Source organism: Balaenoptera musculus, chromosome 13 (assembly GCF_009873245.2).
Source record: "Balaenoptera musculus isolate JJ_BM4_2016_0621 chromosome 13, mBalMus1.pri.v3, whole genome shotgun sequence".
NCBI lineage: Eukaryota > Metazoa > Chordata > Mammalia > Artiodactyla > Balaenopteridae > Balaenoptera > Balaenoptera musculus.
The window spans coordinates 77,582,117-77,599,008 of NC_045797.1; the positions used below are offsets into that span (position 1 = coordinate 77,582,117).

Genomic DNA, 16,892 nt, shown 5'->3' on the forward strand with positions numbered 1-16,892 from the left:
CTGTAAACATGTCTTAGTAGCAATCCCAGGAGGGTGAGTTGGAAATGTAGATCTCAGTGGATCTCCCTGGAATCTATTACTTCAAGCAGCTCACAACAGGTCTCCCTATTACATTTTCTTACAGCATCATGTATTTTTCTTCCATGGTACTTAATCTTATTTGCAATTGTATGCTATTTTGTGATTAATTGTTTAATATCTGTTTCTCTAACTAGACTCTGATCTTCATGAGGGCAGAGATTATGGCTGTTTTAGTTCACCCTGTATATTTAGTACTAAGCAAACAATTGATGTTCAATAGGTATTTGTTGAAAGAGTGAATGAATAATGAAACACAGAGATGGTACTTCATGTAAATGCAACAGAGTGAACTAAAAGCAACAAGGTGAAGTAAGTGGACAGAGCACAGATCTGATAATAAAGGCAAAGTATGCTATTAAAACCTGTATAAGATAACGTTCTGGGATGTTAGCCTAGATTCAGCTCTCTTTCCTGTTTCCTGCTCCAAAACCAAGTGACAGACGTGATGAAGTTTCAGGGAATTGCAGGTAGGTCTTGATCAGAAGAGGCTTTTCAGAGCTTCTGAAAGGAATACAGCTATCTGCTCACAAAGTAGGCTCCGAAAACTACAAACTAGTTTCAATGAATTTTCCGCAAAGTACTCAACGTTATGACTCTTCAGGCCTACTATTTCTCTAGAATCCCATTCTGTCACTAAGCAGCAAAGCCTGGGTTCAAAGAAATTACTCACTCTGCTAGTGATGCCCAGAAATCTACACCAAGGACATTGTCCAGTCCATCCTTAAAATGGCAGTGAACTTTGTGCACAAAGATATTCCATTCAGTGATATATAAAAAGTTAAAATGTGTAACAGTAAGAGAATAGTGAAGTAAACCTTGTCTATGCATATGGTGGAGTGTAATGTCTTAAAATTACATTTGTGAAGAGTTTTAATTGCAAGGGTGGTGTTAAGGAAAAAAAGTAGAATACAAATTTTAAAGAAATGAGTAGTCTCAATTAGAAAACAATATAAAGGAGGACAATATAACCTATAAATAATAGATTGTAGGTGATTTTTATTCTTTTCTCTGATTTTTCTTTTGTTTTCTGATTCTATTTTTTTCTATGTTTTGCTTTCTAATTTTTCTACAATGAGTAAATATTATTCTTTTTATTCAGAAAAAGTACTTAAAAAGAGCAAATTCCCGGTTTTCAATGAAGCTCACTTAAGAGCTGTCATTAAGAATAGGGGCTTGAAGTACCGTATTTGTTCAATGAATTACCTGGAATGCCAACAGCAGCCCTCTTTAGTTCTAGTTTTTGCAGTTTTGTCAACTGAGTTTTTAAAATGAGATTAAAAAAGTCTTTTGAAAGAAAAAAGCAATCTCTCCTTCACTTAATTAAAAAAGAAAAATTCTACACTCATATCTAATCCTAGACAACCACAAAACTGGAATATTCTCATTGTTATAATGAGGCAGACTCAATCACCATGTTAACAATCAGTGGTGTCCAAGTTAGATTCAAATTCAGAGAAATAACGTGATTCTTGATTATCTACTATAGGAACCAATAACAAATAACAATTTGGAGAAGCTAGCTGGAATGCTGTATGAATTTTTAGCCTTCCTTCTATTGTATTACCTCCCAGTGAGTTTCATTTCACAGGTGTATAGCCTTATAGACCTATTACAAAAATCTGAGTACTCTTTACCAGCAACCTCTGGTTGGCATTTTAAGAAATGGTTCCCACATAACATAGAAGAAACTGCTCACTTTACGTATTCTAAATAAGCAGGCATAAGCACTACAAGAACATTACGCTATTGTCATTGGGCTATGAGCCTTTATAAATACAATGTTCTGAGTTCAAACATCCATGTTCTAGAATAAAGTACCCATTAACTTCACAAATGGTTTAGATGTACCCAATTCAGGAGGTGGCCTGTCAGTTGTACTTAGTTCTATACTTCTTGATTATGAATTCATTTAATTTCTCAATTTAAATTAAAAGCTCTTTGAGAATAGCAAATACTACTTTATTATTAAAAATTGATTGTCAATTAAATGGTAGGTTTCTGCTAGGCATTTAATATGTATTACCTCTGGTTTTCACAACAATTTTGTGAGACAGGTTATAATTTACATTCAATATAGATCTTACAATCATTTTTCTGAACTTGAGATCATTTTAAAATCACAAATTTCCTTCCTTTTGATGTGGGAAACCATACAGAACATGTCAGTGGGGAGGATTCAGAGCTATTAACCACTAGCCACTCTGGCACAACTGTGGTCAAATTTCAATCCAGAAACAAAATGGGAGTGATCTCAAAGGATCAGTAACCAAAGTACTCCAAGAAGTTTCCTTAAGCTTTTTGGCCTAGTATACCATTTTTTTCTCCTTTAAATTCTTTTAAGAAAGGAAACTAAAATTCACTAAAATCCTTGTATATGCCAGAGGCTGTTCTAAGTGCTTTCATAGACATTATGTTATTAATCCTTGCAATTAATCTCAGGAATATAATTCTTGTTTTCCAAAAGTTAGATAACTTGTTCAGAGCAAGTAGCCTCATCTTTGAAGTCATGTCTCTTTTATCCATACCATACTTCCCTCTAGTGAGAAACATGTCTTATATAAATGTCTTATACAAAACAGGATGTTGTCTACTAGCCAACTGGGATGTGTAGACCTTATTTGGATCCTGATTCAGAAAAACTATAACAATACTTATGAGCTTGAACATTGACTAGATATTTGATGATATTAAATAATTTGGGGGGTATATAACAGTATTGTGGACATGTTTTAAAGAGTCCTTATAGATACATATAGAAATATTTATAGATGCAATGATATAGTGTCTTAATTTGTTCAAACTAAACCACTGGAGGGGGAAGGATGGGTACAGAAGTGAAGCAAAGTGACTTTAATAATGGTTAAAGCTGGGTGATGGGTACATGGGCATTATTACATCATTCTCTTCAAATGTGTATGCTTTCCATAATCAAAAAGTTTTTAAAAAGAGGGAAAAAAAGCCTGTGTAGAAAGGTAGAGAGAGTCCTGGGTTTAAATAACACCTTTATCACATAGTAGCTGTGTGACCTTGAACAAATTACTTTCTGAGACACAGCTTCTCAGTCATAAAATGAAGCTTACCTTGCAGACACTTACCTTGCAGAGCTGTAATGTGGATTCATTGAAGTGATATGTGTAAATATCCAACACAGTGCCCTATACACTCTAAATTCTTTACACCAGTGGTCCCCAATCTTTTTGGCACCAGGGACCGGTTTCGTGGAAGACAATTTTTCTACGGACAAGGGATGGGGATGGTTTTGGGATGATTCAAGTGCATTACATTTATTTTGCACTTTATTTCTATTATTATTACATTGTAATATATAATGAAATAATTATACAACTCGCCATAATGCTGACAGGAGGCGGAGCTCAGGCAGTAATGCGAGTGATGGGGAGCGGCTATAAATACAGATGGAGCTTCCCTTGCTCACCTGCCGCTCACCTCCTGCTGTGCGGTCCAGTTCCTAACAGGCCACAGACCGGTACCAGTCTGTGGCCCGGGGGTTGGGGACCCCTGCTTTACACCATTACCATTACTATTTAATGTTATTACAAAGTATAAATTATCTCTGTTTTCATTTCCTTGCTCTCCTGACTTAGCCTAGAGATAACTTCCAATATTCAGATGAATCTGATCTTGGTTAAGAGCCAGAGATGAATGATATAAGCCCTCTGTGTACATGGTCATCTACAGAGCACCTCTTTGGAAGAATGTCTCTTTTCCAGTTTCTCCTGTACCACTGGTGACCTGGATCCAGACCACCTTCCTCTGCCACTCCAGTTCACACCAGTTTCTTCTTTCTAATACCTACACCAGCAATTCTGGCCTATACCTCTTGTTTTATGAATGAATCATATGCTATTTTGTATTCTTCCTTTTATAACCAGTTTATTGAATGGGTTAGCTATATAGCTTTATTTTCTCATCACTGCCTCAAATACGCTCTACTGTGTCTCCCTTTCCCCTTCCAGGATGATATTTTGGGCTGATCTATATCTTTTCAGATAACAGAAAAGTGGTTGTTTCTAAGGTATTAAAAATTTCAGTCTAATTTAAATGTAAATTTCCACTATATATCCAACCCGATCTCTCCTTTCTCAGCTCAATTTTGAACTAAGCAGTGGAGAAGAGATTGTAATCTGTTCTTTAATCCTGCTTGCTTCCCTCCTCCATCCTTTGCTCTGCTTCTCTAGGGAGGTGGGCAAGAAAAGGAGGTTAGATAGGAAATGGGCAAAGTCTTACTTGACTGCTGCTGGTGTAACGTGGCCATTGACACCCTTTGTGAGTCAGATGCCCAGATGCTGCTTCTCATAATCCTGGGTGTTTGTGAACTCTTTAATAGCTCCTGATTAGAAATTTCCAAACTTTACAACTTATTGATGGGGCAGTGTACACTTGACTTGCTACCACTCCTATTCAACTGCCCTCCAGTGGCACACCTCTCTAAAAGGGACCTAAAAATTTATCAGACATATGTCCTTTCAAGGAACTTCCAGTTTTATAGGACAGCTGGCACATATACAAGTGACTATGAGTCCAGATGTGATAAGAAGTCTGAGAGATAACTCTAGGCTAGGATGACTAGAGAAGGATTCCTAGGAAAGAATCAGATTTTGATCATCAGGGCTGTGGAAACTCATGAGAAATGATTTCCATTGTCCCTGAGGAGAAGCCATTGTCCCTGCTGGCCTGCACTAAGAGGCACGGGGCTTGTCTAAAATGGATTCCCTTTGGACACATGCACGTGTGGGTCTCTTTTGTTTCTTCCGTCGGTTTTCCCTGCCCTTACATTGTTCAGTTCTACATATACCTGCTGAATCCAGGAATGGAAGGCCCAGTTATTCTGATAGATCTCTTTACCCCATTAGGATAAAAATCTTATTTCCAAAGCTTCCCTGCTGGAACAAACACATGGGCATGCCATGGTTGCCATTCTTTCCACTAGACTCTCTCTGAAAATTGAGACATGCTTACTCCACTGAAAAATGGTATGGACTCAACTACAACATGAGAAATCCTGAGAAAAATATAAAAGATATAGATGTATCTCAAATCTTAAATAATTTAGGTTTTCCCTCCAGAATTATTTTATTTCGAAATCACGTTTTCAGTTTAACTGTGTGAAAACCTGGTTACAGTTATCATATATTTGTTATTCTATCCTAGGAGCTGAGGTGGGGGAGGACAGGGGACTTATTTTGGCAGACATACCTCAATGCAATAATTTGCACCAGATCAGTACTTTGATTCTTAAATTATCTTTTAAAATAAAAGATAAACTAAAATTCTAAAGTTGAATAATAATTATAAATTTCTTACCATTACATGGCACTATACAATCTACAGAGTAAGTTCAAAGTCATATCAATCTCACAATAACTCCTAACTAGAGAGGGTAGGCAATCTCATATCTATTTTCACATGACAAAACTAAAACTCAGAAAAGTAAAGTAACTTTTCCAGGACTTCACACTTACGATACCTAAAACATGGCTGTGATGCCTAAAACATACAATTAATGACTCCTGGTCTTAATGTACTTTCCATTACATAGTTCACTTTTTGTCCTTCTTTTCTGACTGGGTTCTTCAGAACTACAATAAGATGGTAACAAGCATATTTCAACATAAGTTCTCTGTGCAAACAGGTTTGGAAACATAAGATTAAGCAAAGTAAGCAGATACCGGGTCTTTACAACAGGACCACTCAGATTTATTATTAATATGAAAATATGCACTGAAAATATTTAAGAGTGGGGTGTAGGAAGCACTATTTACCTCGAAAAACGTTTCCACAAAACTCTTTGAGGGGAAATAACTATCAGTGTCTTGGAAATATTTCTTTAAAGAAACAAAGTCTAAAATGTCCTTACCACCAAATTTAAACCACCTTCCCTTTCAACCCTGCCACTTCACCTAGAATGAGAAAACTTTCAAAAGGGCTTCCTTTTAATGCCATCTCAAAAGCGCTGATTTGTTATAAAGCTATTTGCTCTTAAATATTTTGCTTAAAATGTAAAACAATCTATGACAGTATATTGAGCTTATTGTGTGCCTATCATGTATATGTGTATGTATGTATGTAGGTAGGTATGTATCTGTATGTAGCTGCACCTCTCCCTCACCCTTGCTTTGAGAGCCGTTCTCTGCTCTTGGCCAACATGCATTAGTGCACACTTCTACAAATGGTCAACAAACAAAGGCTCTGAGAGGCCAACCCTGCCTCGAACATGCTCTGTAATAGTATTGTGTGCTCCACTAAGGATTCCCTTTCTGCCATTTATTTGATGTTATCTGATGGACATCTGATGGACCAAAAATATGTAAGTTTGATAATGCTAGACCTGACACAAAGAAGTGAAGTAAGGATGTCATCAGAATGTTTCAAACGCACTCAGGGCACCTCCAAAAAAGGTAAAGGAAGGAGAGGATAAAGGTTGGAAGATAATTAAAGGTTGGCAGATATCCTCCGACATAATTTATGAAGAGCATTATAAATCACTGGATGGGGACGGATTGTTCATTAACTGAACATTAGTCAATAGAAGCTCTGGGAACTTTAGTAGGAGGCATGTCTTAAATGAATGGAGCACTTTTCCAAACAGATGCAGGAACACGGGTCTATGCTAAGGCATTGATTCAGTCAGTATACCTTCTCTAGGACCACACTCACCAGGCTACCTGGGATATGTGTGTATTAGCTATTATTTAACCACCAGCAAATTAGGACAAATATACCTGGAAAGAGCAGAACACCTAAGTGTTCTGCTAGGAGAAATGGTGAAATGCAGGAGGGAAGGTAGAGGTCCGAAGGGGGAGGAAGAATTATTTACTATGTACTAAGCTCTTTTAGGTGGTATGGATATACATATATATATATATATATATATATCTTGAGGACACCATATATATATATATATATATATATATATATATATATATATATATATAAAGATTCCTATAAGGTAAATATATGATCCCATTTCACAAGTGAGAAAAAAAGCCCCCCAAATTAATTAGAATCAAAAGTCCTACCCAATTCTGTGAATCATCCAATACTCCTACTATACAAAATAGCGTCAGAATTTAGGTGCAACTTTTGTAGACTTCAAAAGGAGAAAAGGATGCTCCTTTTTAACTCCAGATAAGAAATATACTTGAAATTCCTTAGTAAGTGGGGCAGGAAATAGGGGGAGAAGGGAGGAAAAAGCTGAGGAGAAGTGAAAAGGCTCTTAGAAGATCTAAAGACAGTAAGGCCATTTTGGATTTGTGTGTGTGTGTATGTGTATAGGGGTTGGAAACACGTTTTCAGTTCAGTGGGAAAAAGGGATTAGGAGGTATATTTTCCTTATCATAAAAGCCCTAGGAGAAAAAAATGAAGGAGTAGATGGTATGATCATATGAGTCCTCCCACAGATACATTTGAAAGATTAGTCATGAAATTAGTTGGAGTAATAAAGGAGGTGAGCAGAGAGTATCAGACAGAAATCTCTCTTTTGGAAGGTATTAAAGGATAGAAGTATCATCGTATAATATTTAAACCAAAGGCAAGGCTCTTGAAATATTTCACTGAGTTTCAGTGACCCACTGGAGGCTTGGGTGGGAGGCAAGGGCCACATTATTTAGCTACATTGGAAAATAATTAATAGATGACCTTAAAATGTATTCAATAAGGAAACAAGCTTAAAAATGTCCTCTTAGTTCCATATTCTCTTGTGTCTAATTATATGCTGCTATTATATGGTAGGGAGATGATGGTAAAGAAAAGGTATAATGGAAATGGGATGCATTTAAAGAAAGAATGAGAGAAATGGGAAGTTTGAGGTCTCAGTGTAGGTACTTCTTCTAGAAATTTTTTCCTCTATGCATCTATACCACATTTTTATTTCACTTGACGTACTGAACTGTACTTATCTTCCTCATTAGGAATAAATTCCTTGAAGGCTGACATTGTATTTTATTTAATGCTGATTCCACAGTGACTACACAGTGCTTGGCACACTTACTTAATATTTGTTTTACAAGGTAGGTTAAGCACTATTAACTGTTCACTGGTCATAGCTCAATTCCTTATTCAGAGGTTCCATTATGAGTGGAATTACTACAGCTCAGAGACTAAAGTGGTTTATGAACCATTGATTTCTGATGAAAGGAATGACAGTTATGACAATGACTATCATTAATTGCACACTTTCAATAATGAGGCATTATATTATATCCTTTAATACATAGTCTTCTGTTCTCTGTTCAAGAATCCTGTGAGAACGGACTTGAGGATGTGGGGAGGGGGAGGGGTGAGATGTGACAGGGTGAGAGAGTGTCATGGACATATATACACTACCAAATGTAAAATAGATAGCTAGTGGGAAGCAGCCGCATAGCACAGGGAGATCAGCTCTGTGCTTTGTGACCGCCTGGGGGGGTGGGATGGGGAGGGTGGGAGGGAGGGAGATGCGGGAGGGAGGAGATATGGGAACGTGTGTATATGTGTAGCTGATTCACTTTGTTATAAAGCAGAAACTAACACACCACTGTGAAGCAATTATACTTCAATAAAGATGTTAAAAAAAAAAAAAAGAATCCTGTGAATTACTATTTTAAATGGAAACTGAGGCTAAGAGGTTAAACAACGTATTCAAGGTCACAGAACTAATAAACTGTGGAACTGGGGATTTTTATCTAAATGTATCTAGCTTGAAAACTCTTGTTTTACATTTCCTCCTATAGTTTCTTTTGGGTCAACTGCAAACTTCGTGAGGGTTGAGGAATTTTTCCATTTACTAACTAAAAATGGGGGAAGACTGAATGGATGGTTTTCACCTCACTCTGAGGAATAAATACCTTTATAAACATTTAAAAGAAAAACTAACAATTTTGTTTAGAATTTAAACTTATTTCACAATTTCTTTTTTATTTTTCATAAAATTTCCCATATGAGTAAGAAAGCAAACACCAAGCACCTTATGTATAAATTTAAGAAACACTTGAACTTCTGGAATAAACAAAATTGATAGTCTTTCATTAACTGATAACGTCAAAAGCCAAAGAAATCCAGAAGTTGCTAATTGAAAATCAGACTTGTACAGCACTATTTCATACATTAAAAATAAAATATTATATTAGTAAACATGTCAACTTTATTGATAATGCTTAATGGGCCTCCAATGGGAAATTTCACTCAATTTAAGATTGGGTTTCAAGAAATCAGAAATAAACATGCTAATCACAAATTAATAAAGCCAAGGCAAAATGTAAAACACCAGACTCCAGCAGCACCAGAATCTACTATTCTAAGAAGGCTTCAAATGCAATAAACATTCTAAAGTATGAAACAACAGAAATATTAGTATCTAGTTGTTCACATTGGAAAAAATTTACCGAGGCTACGAAGCACATTTAACATGTTAAAAATTTGCAAAAAATCTATTTACATTCAGCTCTTCAAAAGTTTCAGAGCCCAAGAGATAATAAACAAGATCCAAAGAAAGGAGAAAAAAATACACTTAAAGTGACAGATTTCTTTTTCAGAAAAATCCCTATTCGAGCAAGAATAAAGAAAAATAGTATTCATTCTATAGATCTATAATAATTGCAAGTAAATTTAACTGATTTGTTAACACTTTGCCTTTTATGAGCAATACTTCAAAAAAATGAAATCTTTTCAATTAAGAGAGCCCTTCTTTCTATAAAAAGTTCAGCAATTATTGCATTAGATATATTGAGCTTGAAGGCCACTTGGCGATTGAGAGTACTCCAAGTCTTAATTGTAATTTAGAACAAAAGGAAATAGGTTGTTCACCTGAAAATAATACAACAAATGGTTAGAAATGCAGTGCATTGTCTTAAAAAAACCCCAAAAAACAATTGATGGCTACACAGCAGGTCATCTGTGTTAGAACTGCAGTAAAGGAAGGCAGTGGAGAAATCCAGAGAAAATAGAAGATTCATGGACAAATTATCTGACTTGCATGCTTTAAGTTAGCTGATAAGGGTATAGAACATCTCTTTAATGTATTCACAGACACCTTATTATTAAAGTGTCAAAGCTCTTTGAAGATTCTTCAGTAATTTGCTATTCCATTTCTGTTTCATTCATTAAGCAGTTTCTAAAGCACCCCCAAGATCCCATTTGTGGAGTTCTCAATGAATGAAGCTGGAAGCAACTCAAACTATTTTGATTCACTTAAAAGAGCATAAGCTGTCTTTAGAAACAAACTGTAAATGAGAAATCCAGTGTTATGGTCCCTTCACAATGTGAACATGTTAAAATAATTCCACAGCTCATGAGACCCATGATCTAAATAATTGGTACACATATCTACCATAGTCTAGATTTACATATTGATATCAATTCTTATAAACAGGTAAAAATAATATACATTTTTACTTATTAAGAAATAAAAGGGAGTCTACTCTGTAAGTGGATTAAAAAGCATGCTTAAAGGTATTAATATAGTGCTTTTATGTCTTTACTCAAAGTAAATTATAAAATAACTTTTAGTCTAGATTTTCCTGTTAGTAACATAAAGATATTTAAAGCAATTCTAATTCTGTGCATGCTTTTAGTATAAATGATTTAATTTCTTGACATAATTAACAAGTTACATGTAACTGATTCTTATGAGAACAAATATTTAATTGAGAAATATTACAGAGTATCTACTATAAAAGACATTGTATAGATATTGTGGAAATATGAAAAAGATCATTAAAATCTCTGCCCTTGTGAAATGTGCTTTCACTTTACAGATATGTCTTTAAGATAAAAATGTTCCTTACTCTACTATATTTTCTACGTGCTGAAGGGATGGATTAGGTAATTTATATGGATCCCATCCAGTTCATATACTCTATAAATTACGTGAATTAACCACTGGGATAGTAGAAATATCGCTCATTTATTAATTTATCTCTGCATCATTTGATACTTTAGAAAATTAATATATTTATATCTACTAAATGCAACTGAGATGGACACTGTCAATTTCAACCTTAGATTAACTGAATGTGATCCCCTCGATAAGAAGAACCTTCCTATCTTCCTAAATAATCACTAATCGTAGGAGCATAAAAATTACTTCATACAAAGAAAAAGACGTTTAGAACGACATTAAATATATTTTGCTCTTGCGAATTAGGAAACCACACATTTCACATTGATATTATACTGTCATTCTATGAAATTCCACAGGGAGCTCCTCAGCAATGTTTGGAATCCATACCTATATGCAACCTAAATAGAAAACCTATAGCTTGCCCAGGACAACATTTCTAACCCTGCTATCCTATTACAGAATGAGATTCATGGCACAGCAAATCAAAGCCGGACGCTTAGCAGCTACAAGTCTCTGATATCTGCAGAAGCTATGTGGTGTTCACAATAGCTTGGACATGCCTGTTTTCAGAACAGGGTAGCAAGACCAGGTGACATCTGACCCAAGAGCATCTGTTAGGGACAGACTCTATGGGACAGAGCTCATCCCAATTCAGTAAAGGTTTACCGTGAGGGAAGTGGTTAAATTAAATTGTTGATTGTGGAACGTGTTGAGAAACTCACCACCTTGTTTCCTTAGCTTCCTCAACAATTTCCAAGTGTATTTAGCTTATCTCTCAAATGAGGAAGAGACGCAGACTTTGTCTTTCTCAAGCCTCCACTAATGTCTCAGCTTTTTCAGGTAAGAATTCCTGGCATTTCCCCAAAGGGGACATTTGTGATAGTTTCAGTCTCTTTCTGAGTACCTTGGAGAAGGGACAGAAATGACTGGATTATCTTTAAAAGGCCTAGAGCTTTATTGCACAGGCACTCAGGAAATTTTTATGGAAGGGAGAAAATGAGAGAGAAATAGAGAAAGCAAATGAACAGAAAGGAGAAAAAAAGAAGGAAAGAGAAGGGCCAATTAGGCAGGTATTATTGCCTGCTTTGCAGTCCCCGTCCAGCAAGAGGGCACTTTAAAAGCTCTAAAGGTTTTAAAAAGCTGCACTGCTCTCCTCTATAGCGCCTGCTTCAGGTAGAATGATTCAGGCGTCTTCCTTCAGTCTTCTCGCCCAGCCCCCAGCCCCTTTCTCTGCAGGTGGCTTCATCTGGAGGATTTCCATGAAGGCTGGAGACAGACAGCTTGGATTTGGGTTCTGCCTTCTAGGAGCCAAAGGAGAGCTGGCAGAGCCTGCTGTGTGTTTACACTGCAGCTTCCTCACTCCACTAGGTCCCAGTGCCTGTAGCTGCAGCAGTGCTGGAGGAGGTGAGACAGGTAGAAAAGAGGGAAGGCACCTGCAGTGTCTCAGAAGGCTGGATTCCTTAAAGGATTCTGGGGAATAGAGCAGAGAGGGGATACAGATGGGCCTGGACAGTTTGCAAACAGGAGCTGAAGATTCCAACTGGTTTGCCAGTTCTCTCCAAAAACTTGAAGGATTCTAAAGAAATGGACTGAGAAGCTAGGAAGCCCAGACTAAACATCTAATGAGGTGGGTATATCAGAAGTGAGGGACAATAGAAAAAAAGAGATAGAGACCTTACCAAAAAAAAAAAAGGCAGAGAAGAGAGATGCAATGGTATGAAAAGGAACCCTGGGACTCTCTCGAGAGATGTGCTGGGGAGCAGGCAATTATTTACGTCACTGAGGACGCTGTAAGTGCAGAGAGAAGGGAACACCTCCACTCAACAATACTTTTTAATTCTTTATTCCATAGACTAGAAGTTAATTGACTTTCCCCTAGCTCCATGGCTCTGAGCCTCAATTTTCTCATCTGTAAAACAACGGGTTTGGATTAGATGCTTTCGAAGGTCTCTGCCCAATGTTTTCCTCTATAACTGTCAGCCTATGAAGCAGGGTATCTGAGAGCAAACATCTATGAGCTTTCACACCAGGTTTCCCCTTCTTTCTCCACCACCCATTTATCAATGCAGTGCTACACCCGCACCATTCGGGGAACTGATTCCAACTTTCAGGGTTGACGAGGAGTATGGCTCAATTATGACAAATGATTGGTTCTTCTGCCCTGGAGTAAAGAAGGGAGGGCCAGAGAAGGCAGTATGATTTACACTTTGGGTTTCCAAGGAGAGGATATTCTCGAATTTTCTATTTCAAATTTCATCCACTTAAATAAATTATAAATTCCTTCAAAGGGTTCCAGATAGTCGGACTGACTAAAGAGCCAAAAGTCCTATAATGATCTATCCTATCTGGGGCAAAATTTATTTCATTTCATCCCAGAAACTGGATCTACTTTTTCCATGGAAATCCAGAACACACTGGCCATGCTCTTCTCTTGTCTGCCTGCCTCATGCCCTTCTGCCAGCCTGCTTCAGTGCAGCATTTTCTGGGGTTATTAACACCCAGGTTTAATGAGAGTATACTCATGAGTGAGGTGTTCAATGAAGCAGGACGCCCCTCCCCCCCTCACCAGCCACAACACACACATGTAGGCAGTTTAAATGGCAGTGAGGATAAAATGTGTCTTCCCAAGAGTTTCATTTTTAATTTGTCTCAACGTGAAATTCCTTTAGATTGAAAAAATTAATACGTAGAAACACAGCTCCCTTGCTCTTCCTGTCTTCAAGTGGGCTATGACACACAGATAGCATACACTTGTTTTAACTACACCCACTAGCATTTCCATTTCATTTCAGTCTCCAAAATATGGCCAGGAGGGCAACTCTAGAAAAATGGATTCCCACCCTGGCATCTCACAGGGCACTGATCCGAGCAGCGCTGAGCACCCACAGGGAGCATCGCCATTTCCTGCCCCCTCCCCCAATTCACCAGAGCCCCTGATTTCCACGGGGGTTTGACCTTGCAAAGACCCTTCTTCCGTTTCTGGGCAAGGAACAACCCATTTTAACTCAAAACACAGAACGACCTTTTCTCCTTTAAAGAAACACTACCAAAGGTAAAACATCTGGGTTTACATTTTTCATCCCTGCATTCCGGAATGCGAATACAGGATGCAAAGGCAGGTAACTAGTTTGGGTCTGACAATCCCCATTCAGAGGCTCTGAGTCTCAGACTCTGTTCAGAACAGACCGGGCTGACAGGGCGGTTGAACATCTTTTCCTTTTTTTGCCCATTCACCATCGTGATGAAAAATCAAAACCGAACAATTATCTACTCATTTCTAAATACTAACAGAGAAATGTGCTTCTAGCGCCTAGCTCTGTGGTTCTAAACACTAACATCCCACTTGGAAACCAACCCTGGTTTCCACACCATCTCGTCCACTCAGTTTTACTTAGCAAACACGTTCGCTGCTCTTCCACGGTGAGAAAAATGGTGCACCAGCCCCACGGAAGACAGGTTGGTACTTGACTGCAACCGCTCAATAGTTTTATCAGCAACCGGAAAACTTCACAGTCGGTCAATTAGCTACTTAAATCTGTGTAAGGAAATCTGCCTACTTATAGACAAACTTTAAAAGCACCTCTGTTTCACCTATCTTAAGTCTAGCCTAAGACAATCCCCCAAACACGCTGCATATAAACATTCCCCCTTCCCCCCACCCCCGTTATTCCAAAAGGTCCCTCATGGACTAACAGTACGTTCAGATCACCAGCATTAACCAAAGCAATTGTCACCGTGCATTTAGATATATCTATGCAAAGCAAAGTAAGTGACAATAGTCAAAGCATCTCCCAGACAACTGGCTGCACTACACATGCAGAAATGCAACGAAGATTGTATTTTCCACTTACTGTTATAGCGCTGCTCACGGTCACTTAGCGAAAATGATAAAACTCAACAGTTCTTTGTAAATAAATATATGTATATATATTTAATTCGGATAAACGGTTTAAGCCGTTTCCGTGTATGGTTCTCTCACGCTCTTTTTTTCTGTGGAGCTCTAGAGTGCTTAAATCCCTCTTGGATCGCGCCTTGCAAGCCCAGCAGTCGCTGCAGCACGCTCCGGTAAGTCTCTGCTGCAGATTGGGAATCCCATAGAAAACCTAAGGTCCCTGGAGCCGGATGCGCAGGCGCTGGAGCCGCCGCCTCTCCAGGCACCCCCTCCCCTTTCCCCTCCTTCCTCCTCCCCCCTCCCTCCTCCCTCCTCCTCCGGGCTCCGCAGCCCAGCTTGGAGAGATCTGGCGCCGTGACCAAAAGCAGCCAGGCATTGGCGCATGCTCAGTGGGAGGGGCTCGGAGTTTCCGAGAGTGGATTCCATGTCTCCAGATTTTAGCAGAAACTCAAAAGGAAAGTAGCTAAGAAAAGGGAGCCTGGCCACTCGAGCAACCTTCACCTGGACTGGCAGAGCGGGCTGGGCTCGCCACGCCCCGCGGTTACCCCGTCTGGTGGGGAAGGATGAGGCCAGAGCTGGGACAGGTGGAGCCTGCTTTTCCCGCCACCCTCATGCCTAGAGGGCCCCGGGCCCACTCTGTGTCGGGCTGCAAGGTGAAGGAGAAAACTGCAGAAATTCCTTTCTCTGAAAGAAGAGTTCCCAGCAAGCTGTGAGCGTGTCTTCCCGGCTCACTGTCGAGGAAACTCTTATGGTGGGCACTTTGTGTGGGCCATTTCTTCCGAGGGTCTTATACTGGGAGTACAGGGAGCCAGGCCTTCTAGTACCCCACTACTCAGGAGGGTCCTGGTCCAGAACGGCGTTGGAGAAATGTGTGTTGAAGGGAGCTGGCTCTGAAGCTTCTTGTCCTGGGCGACCTTGGGCAAATCACGCTAATCATCAACCAACGTTCAATAATAAGCGCCTTGTTTATGCACTAAATATATTTTATTGAATGTGCTTTGGGTGGGGCTGGGGAGGGGATAGTGAAGGGGAGGGAATGAAACTTCCTCGGAATCCAGGGTTGAGGGATTGGACTAAGCCATTTTATAAAGACCCTTTCTGTGTCCTTGAAGGACACGTACATTTGCCAGCCCTCCCCGGATCCTGACTGTCCTAGCCAAAGCCTGGAAGACTTGGCAAGGAGTAGTGCCCAGTAAATGTTTGGTGGCTTGCCTACCAGGAAAGCAAGAATTCTTACATGTTCCCAACCTGATCAGTTTCCTCAAGTGTGTTGTTTGTACATTCGCTTATTTCAACAATTATTCACTGACCACCTGCCTACTGACTTTAGGCACTTTTCAGTGCCTTGGGGATAAAGGCAGCGAACAAAATCCCTCTTGAGGTTTACATTCAGGTGGGAATTTTCAAGAGAGGGAAATTCTGGAGGCGCAGTGAAGATCGACTTTCTCTTTAAGCAGAGAGTTTTACGATTTGCAGAGTGCCTTCAAATACCTTATCACGTCCAGGAAAACTGCCGTTTTCGGTTCTGAGGACACCATGAGTATCTCCCGTGGCCAAAGGGGTCGAGACAGACAAATCTCCATTGCTAGGAGGGAGTCTACCCCTGACTGCTAGTAGGGGGCGTCCAGCTTGGAAGAACCTGAGGCTACTTAAGCAAAGATCAAGAGAAACTCCGCCGGACAACTCTCAGGCGTTGGAAGGTTAGTGTTCGGTGAGGGTCTCTGGCGGTGACGCCTAAGCCGCTGCCTCGAGCTCAAAGCCAACCTGGACGGCCCACAGGTCAGGAACGCGCGCCCCTGGGCCAGACGCCTCGGGCAGGTGGCGCAGAGCGTGAGAGCGCTCCCGGGACTCCCCGGACAAGGCTCTCCGAGGTACCCTCCCGGCAGGGCTCTTCCGCGCGGTGCCGGTGACCGCGGAAACCCGGAGCGTGGATTCGCGCGGAGCAGGGCGCGCGGCCCCGGCGTGCTGCGGCAGCCGAGCAGGTTGTGAATCTGGCGGGCGCCAGCGCTGCGCTCCCCGGCCGCGATACGCACTGCGCAGCGGGGCTCGCCCGGCCCGATTCTTTCTGTTTCTCGGGAT

The 16,892-nt window shown here is 39.8% G+C and overlaps 1 protein-coding gene across 1 annotated transcript in view; it reads right to left on the minus strand.

Annotated features, from left to right (window-relative positions):
* VSNL1 (visinin like 1) overlaps positions 1 to 15,021 on the minus strand; it is a 100,521-nt gene extending 85,500 nt beyond the window's left edge. Inside the window, exon 1 of the mRNA XM_036874085.1 lies at positions 14,773 to 15,021. The gene's annotated coding sequence lies outside the window, so the exon portion shown is untranslated. The remainder of the gene's footprint in view (positions 1 to 14,772) is intronic.
* Positions 15,022 to 16,892: the final 1,871 nt, after the last annotated feature.